Below are 6,583 nucleotides of genomic sequence, written 5' to 3' on the forward strand. Positions count from 1 at the left end.
TGTTGAGTCCAGAAGGCTGTAAAGTGCCTAACTGGAAGATGAGGTGCTGTTCCTGAAGCTTGCACAGGGCTTCACTGGAACGTTGTAGCAGGCCAAGGGCAGAAATATGAGCATGAGAGCAAGATGGTAAATTGAAACAGCAAGCGACCAGAAGGTTGAGGTTATGCTTAACTTAATTTCTTCAGCTGAAAGTATGTCAGTGAGGGAAGGAATAACTTCTCAGGTGAAAAGACAAAAGAGAAAGCTGACGGATGACCTGATTAGAGGTCTTTAAGAATATGAAAGGGTTGATAGGATAGACATATAGATGTTTCCACTTGTGGGGCCATGAGTACTGTATAAGGTAGCCACCGCTAAATCCAAAAGGGAAACTTCTTTACCCAAAGAGTGGTTAGAATTTGGAACTCACTTCCACAGGGAGTAGTTGAGATGAATAGCATTGATACATTTAAGGGCAAGCTGGATAAGTGTATGAGAGAAAAGAACAGCAAGAAATGTAAATGGAATTAGGTGACGTAGGATGAGAGGATGAGCACGGTGACCAGTTGGGCCAAATGGCCTATTCCTGTGCTGTAAATGCTAAGTAAGTAATGAAAATATATTGATATATTTATTAGCTCAAGGGCGACAAAAAACTGGGGTGAGTGAAATACTACTGTAATTACTCCTTTCCCATCGCTCCTATTTTTCACCTTATGACCTGATGGCAATGGCTCATGTCCCCACCACAGTGGAGAACCCACAAGGATAGACGGTTTCCAGCACCTCAGCTAAAGACCCACCCTTTGTACCTAAGCCTTGGCAGTGAGTATCGCTGGGCTGCCTGCTCACGAGGGACGATGCTGCTAAACCCCGAGCCTGCCCGCAGAGCAGTGATCAGTAGGTTGGGTTCTCTGCTCCCTAATCTGGGGGCCAATGAAGCTAACTTTTATGGTCTGACTACAACCCGGCTGGGATGAGGTAACTTTGCAAAGGAAGGGTTGCTAACCATGGGTGGACGTAATCCTGGAGTGTTCGTTGCATAACTTCACGTTTCCAACTACCCTGCTCCTTTCTCCAGTCATTGATTACCCGACAGGTCCAACTACAGGTTAGGCTGTCTTACCACAGCTAATTAAAAAACAAATAATTTCTTCATTAACAATTGGATGATTGTTGACCATCAGTTTTACACACCTTGTTCTCCAATTCTTTTTAGAAGTAATAAGCAAGTGTGGTCAAACATTACAAAAACAATTTCTCTTAATGCTTCCATTAATTTTCTCCTGGGTGTTTGCTCACAGGAGTGTCTTGGAGATTAATCTTTGATGCCTCAAGACTCCAGGACAGTCTTGGAGGGTTGGCAATCCTTGGCACAGACCACAGGTCAAACCTGGCACCTTCCTTGCCTGAATGGCTCCACAAATGACTGGATAAACCGGCCGAACTGTCAGGGGCCACTCTCATTATTCCTGTAATATTCTTGCCCCTAATTGAATTTTATCTGTTGGTTTGCACAGGGACAGGAAATGGAGGAACATCACCTTGCTCAGAGGATGGCTTTAGCACGTTAACTGTCCAGAAGCTTTGTCTACCCTTGGGACGTAAGTCTTGTATTTGTGGCACACAAGGAGTATTTGCAAATGAGCCTCGTGTTTATAGTTTGTTCCACACAGCACCATGAGTAAATCCAACAGATGATTCGAAGATTGCTCTGATTCAATGCAGAAGAGAGTTAAGAAGGTGGTTGTGGACAGTCATAACCAGGAATTTGCACCCACTGTGCAGGCTGACCCTGCAGTAAGTTGTTAAAGTGAAGCACCAACCATGTACTGCAGGTTGGCGTTGGGAGATCCCACGGCATTAAGGGAAGAGCATTAAATTCGGTTCCGAGGCCAACAATCCTTCCTGAACCAACGGCATCACCAACAACGGATTAATTGATCGATCACCCCGCTGTTTGTTGGGGGGTGAAATTCAACTTTGGTAGCGGCGCAGGAAGGACCAGTAGTGGTCTTTCCAATTTGCGGAATGGAATATTGTTCAGTGGCGGGAGGGAGTAGTGTATAAACAGGGAACTAATCCTTTATCACCTTGCTGCACCACCACCGAAGATTAATTTCACTCTATTTCCCACCATCTGTTAAGGGCTGTGAATTTACTCAGAGCTGCTCCCACTTCCTGCCATTAGTTACTGGATGAACAACAGGAATCCTGTGCAAAAGGGGATTCCCTGCACAGCATGAGCAGCTGCGAGGAAATTTGGCAGCCGAGATGTTTCAATGTTAAATACATTCCATTTTTTGTTTAAAAATAATTTTAACCACACTGCGATACTATTATGTTGTAATTGTAGATGCCTGGCTTGTGAATAAAGATGCTTATACTAGATAAAGGTCGAAAGTACAATCATCGTAGCTCAAGCACCCAGACATGCAGAGTTTAACAGAAACTCATTGAAAGCCAATGGACTGTGAAACTTGCATGGGTCTTATGAGATGGTAATGAGGTTATTTAAATACAGTTTTAATGTTAAAATGACACTTTCTGTTCATGATATGCACCCCTTGGACACAGGAGATAGCAGGTAATGCCAGTTTAACACATGGTACTGAAGAATCAGTTTTTTTTTGTTTAAATGCTGTTTAATTCAATAAATTCATTAACAAGGGCTACAGTGAAATCCTCTTCACTGTTTTAAAATGAAATTAATGAACATCATTCTTATGTCAACTGTAGCTCAGGTTGGCAGCACTCTCTCCTCTAAGCCATAATGTTCTGGGTTCAAGTTCTACTCCAGGGGCTGTGCATAACAATCTAGGCTGACACTCCCATCCAGTACCGAGAGAGTGCTGCATTGTCGGGAGTGATGTCTTTTGGACGATCTGCCTGCTCGGGTGGATGTAAAAGATCCCAAGGCACTATTTCAAAGAAGAGCAGGGGAGTTATCCCTGGTAGTCTGCCTAATAGTCATACCTCAATCAACATCACAAAAATAGATGATCACAATGCTGTTTGTGGGAGCTTACTGTGCACAAATTGGCTGTTGTGTTTCCTACAACACTTGAAGTATTTAAGTAGCCATGGAGCACTTTGGGATGTAGAAGGTGCTAGACAAATGCAAGTTCTTTTGCATCTTTACAGGTTCTTGCACTATTATATATTGTTTAGAGGCTGTCAGGAAGTTTAATAACTTCTCTCCAGTTACTACCAAATCCTCTTGGCTGAACATATGGAGGAGGCCACAAACTGGTAGAAGATAAAGCCTGCTGCACTGCCATTTTGCCCCTTTAATCTTCATAAAGCTGTCAGAAGCAGAACCAATTCAACGATTCAGCCAGTGAGAAAATTAATGTCATGTGCCAAGGTCAGAGGGACATCTGTTCCCTGGAAAGACATTCCGTTTGGGAAAGGTCCATCTGTATTGTCAGGCAGGAGGGCTCTCTGGCACCCTCTGCTGAACATTCCCAGACTGGTATCACAGATCACACAGCAGTCTCTCAGACTGCTTTAACATGGTATTTAGACAGGACGATACTTATCAGTTGAGACTAAAACTTACAAAGAAGATATCACTTTAAACAGTGCTGTGCCCCTTGCTGTGAAATCACCTCCAGCCCAACAACCTAACTCTTACACCCCTCCCTTCACCCATCCACGGCCAGACAAGCCTTCAGCCAGCTACCCTGGAATTCGCTCCCTAAAACCCTGCGTCTCTCCCCCTCCCTCCTTACATCTCACCCTCAGTCTCTTTTGCCTCTGCATCTATTTTCTCTCTGCATTTCTGTGAAGTTCCTTACTGTTGATGTGTGTGTGTGTGTGTGTGTATAAAAATTATGAGGGGCCTAGAGAGGGTAGACAGGAAAGACCCGTTTCACCTAGGCTGGGGGGTGGGCGGGGGGGGGGGGGGGGGGGGGTGGTTAATTACCAGGGGCCATAAATTTAAGGTGATTGGTAGAAGGATTAGAGGGGACATGAGGAAAAACTTTATCACCCAGAGGGTGGTGGGTGTCTGGAATTCGCTGTCTAAATTGGTGGTTGAGGCTGAAACGCTCAACTCATTTAAAAGGTACCTGGATAAAAGGTAACCTGCAAGGTACTGGAAAGTGGGATGAAAATGAGCGGCTAGCTTCTTTTCCCTTTTTATGGCCAGCACTAACATGATGGGCTGAATGGCCTCTTTCTGCACCGTAACTTTTCCATGTTTCTAACATAACACGTGCAAATGTTAGCAATGTGAAAATGCTGTGAAAGATTAACAGATTCCAATTAGCACCTGCCTTTGGCTCAATTGCAGTGACGATCAGCACTGCCTGACAGCACTCCTCGTGCTAAAAGCAGCTACAGTAACACACTTAATTAACACTCTCAGGGGATACAAAGGCAGGAAATAAATGGCTTCACAGCTTAAAAATGTGTGATTTTGCAGTTAATGGTTTAACAAAGGAAGGCCCTTCAGAATTTATGAGCAGGTTTAGTGGGTTATTCCAGCAAATTGTATTTGGGTTGTAAAAGCGTTCTATTTTTAAACAAGCATTTTCATTCTGATAGCTTGTTTGAGAAGTCACTACTTTGCAGTACTCGTTATTAGAATCATGCAGCACAGATGATCATTCGGCCCACTATGCCTTTACCAGCTTTTTGAAAGAGCACTCCGATTAGTCTTATTCCCACCCTGCTCCTTCCCTATATTCCTGCAAATGATTCCATTTCAAGCATTTTTTTAAATCAGATTCCCTGTGGAAAATGACAATTTTAAAACATTTATTATTTCGTGTGGATGTGGGTGTCACTAGCAAGGCCAGCATTTGTTGACCTAATTGCCCTTGAACTGAGTGGCTCGCCACATGTTTTCAGAGGGCAGTTAAGAGTCTGCCACATCTGGAGTCACATGTAGGTAAAGATGGCAGATTTCCTTCTCTAGAGGGCATTAGTGAACCAGATGGGTTTTTTTTTTCAAACAATCAACAATGGTTTCATGGTCACCATTACTAGAACTAGTTTCTCAATTTCAGATTATTAATTGAATTTAAATTCCATCAGCTGCTGTGTTGGGATTTGAACTCTTGTTCCCCAGAACATTAGCCTGGGGTCTCTGGATTACTAGTCCAGTGACATTACCACTACACCACCATCTCCTCCGTCTGCTTCCACCGCCCTTTCAGCCAACGCATTCCATGACCATAATGAATCGCTGTGTAAAAACAATTCCTCATCTTGCCTCCGGTCTTTAGCCATTGACAATTTTAAATCTGGTTCTCAATCCTCCTGCCATTGGAAACAGATTCTCCTTATTTATTCTATCAAAAACATTGCTGATTTTGAACAGCTCTATAAATCTCTCTTTAACTTTTCCCACTGTAAAGGGAGTCAGTGGTGCAGTGGTATTGTCACTGGACTGGTGACCCAGGGTAATATTCTGGGGACCTGGGTTCAAATCCCAACACAACAGATGGTGGAATTTGAATTCGATAAATATCTGGAATTAAAAATCTAATGATGACCATGAAACTATTGCTGATTGTTGTAAAAACCCATCTGGCCCTTTTGGGGAAGGAAATCTGCCTACATGTGACCCCTGTGGTTGACTCTGAACAATTAGGTGATAAATGCTGACCTAGCCAGCGACACCCACATCCCAGCTTCTACACTCTTTCCACATAAACTGAAATCCTGAGTTTTAGGCTCTCCAAGGTTCTGAAATTAAACTCTGCATACCCAAGTCATTAATATATCTCAAAAACAGCAGTGGTCCTAATATACCTCCAGTCTGAAAAACCATCACGTCCACCATGACTTTCTGCTGTCACCTGCCACTTTAACTTCATAAGTTTCAATCTACTGCGTGGAACTTCATCAAACTCCTTTTAAAAAACTACTGCACTGAACCCATCAACCCTCTATTATTTCATCAATGAACTCAATCAAATTTAATGAAACACGATTTACATATAACAAATCCTCTGATGAAAGGTCATCGACCTGAAACTTTAACTGTTTCTCTCCACAGATGCTGCCCAACCTGCTGAGCATTTCCAGCATTCTTTGGTTTTATAATAAATCCTTGCTGGCCGTCATTTATTAACCCATATATTTCCAAGCAATAATTACATTTGTTTCTGATTATTTCCTCTAAAAGTTTCCCTACCACAGACGTTGTGCTGACTGCCCTATATAGTTGCTGGATTTATCCCTCTCCCCATTTTTACACAGCTATGGAGGGAGGACGTTGAGAAATATGCTGCACAAGTGTTTGGGATCAATTTAAAAGGAGCAGGGATGATTGGACCAAGTGCTTCTGTCCTATGATGCACAGCCTTCTTGATGGTGCAGTATCTATTAAAGGGCACGGTACCTCTAACCAGGGTCTTTATTACAGCAACAACTGGGGGAGACCCAACACCTCAATTTTACAGACAAAATTTTTGTTTTTCCTTCAAACTTTATATTCTGACTGTCTTAGGTGACAAGAAAATGATAAGACCGTGTTCTGAATTCCTTTACTGACTTAAAGGCAGTTTGTGTTGTGGTCCTGCATATGTGGTGGGAGCTGGGCTGAGGCATCCTTACAACACTACACACGTCTCGTTCACAGCTGACAGAG

The sequence above is a fragment of the Cetorhinus maximus genome, chromosome 18 (assembly GCF_964194155.1).
Source record: "Cetorhinus maximus chromosome 18, sCetMax3.hap1.1, whole genome shotgun sequence".
Classification (NCBI taxonomy): Eukaryota; Metazoa; Chordata; class Chondrichthyes; order Lamniformes; family Cetorhinidae; genus Cetorhinus; species Cetorhinus maximus.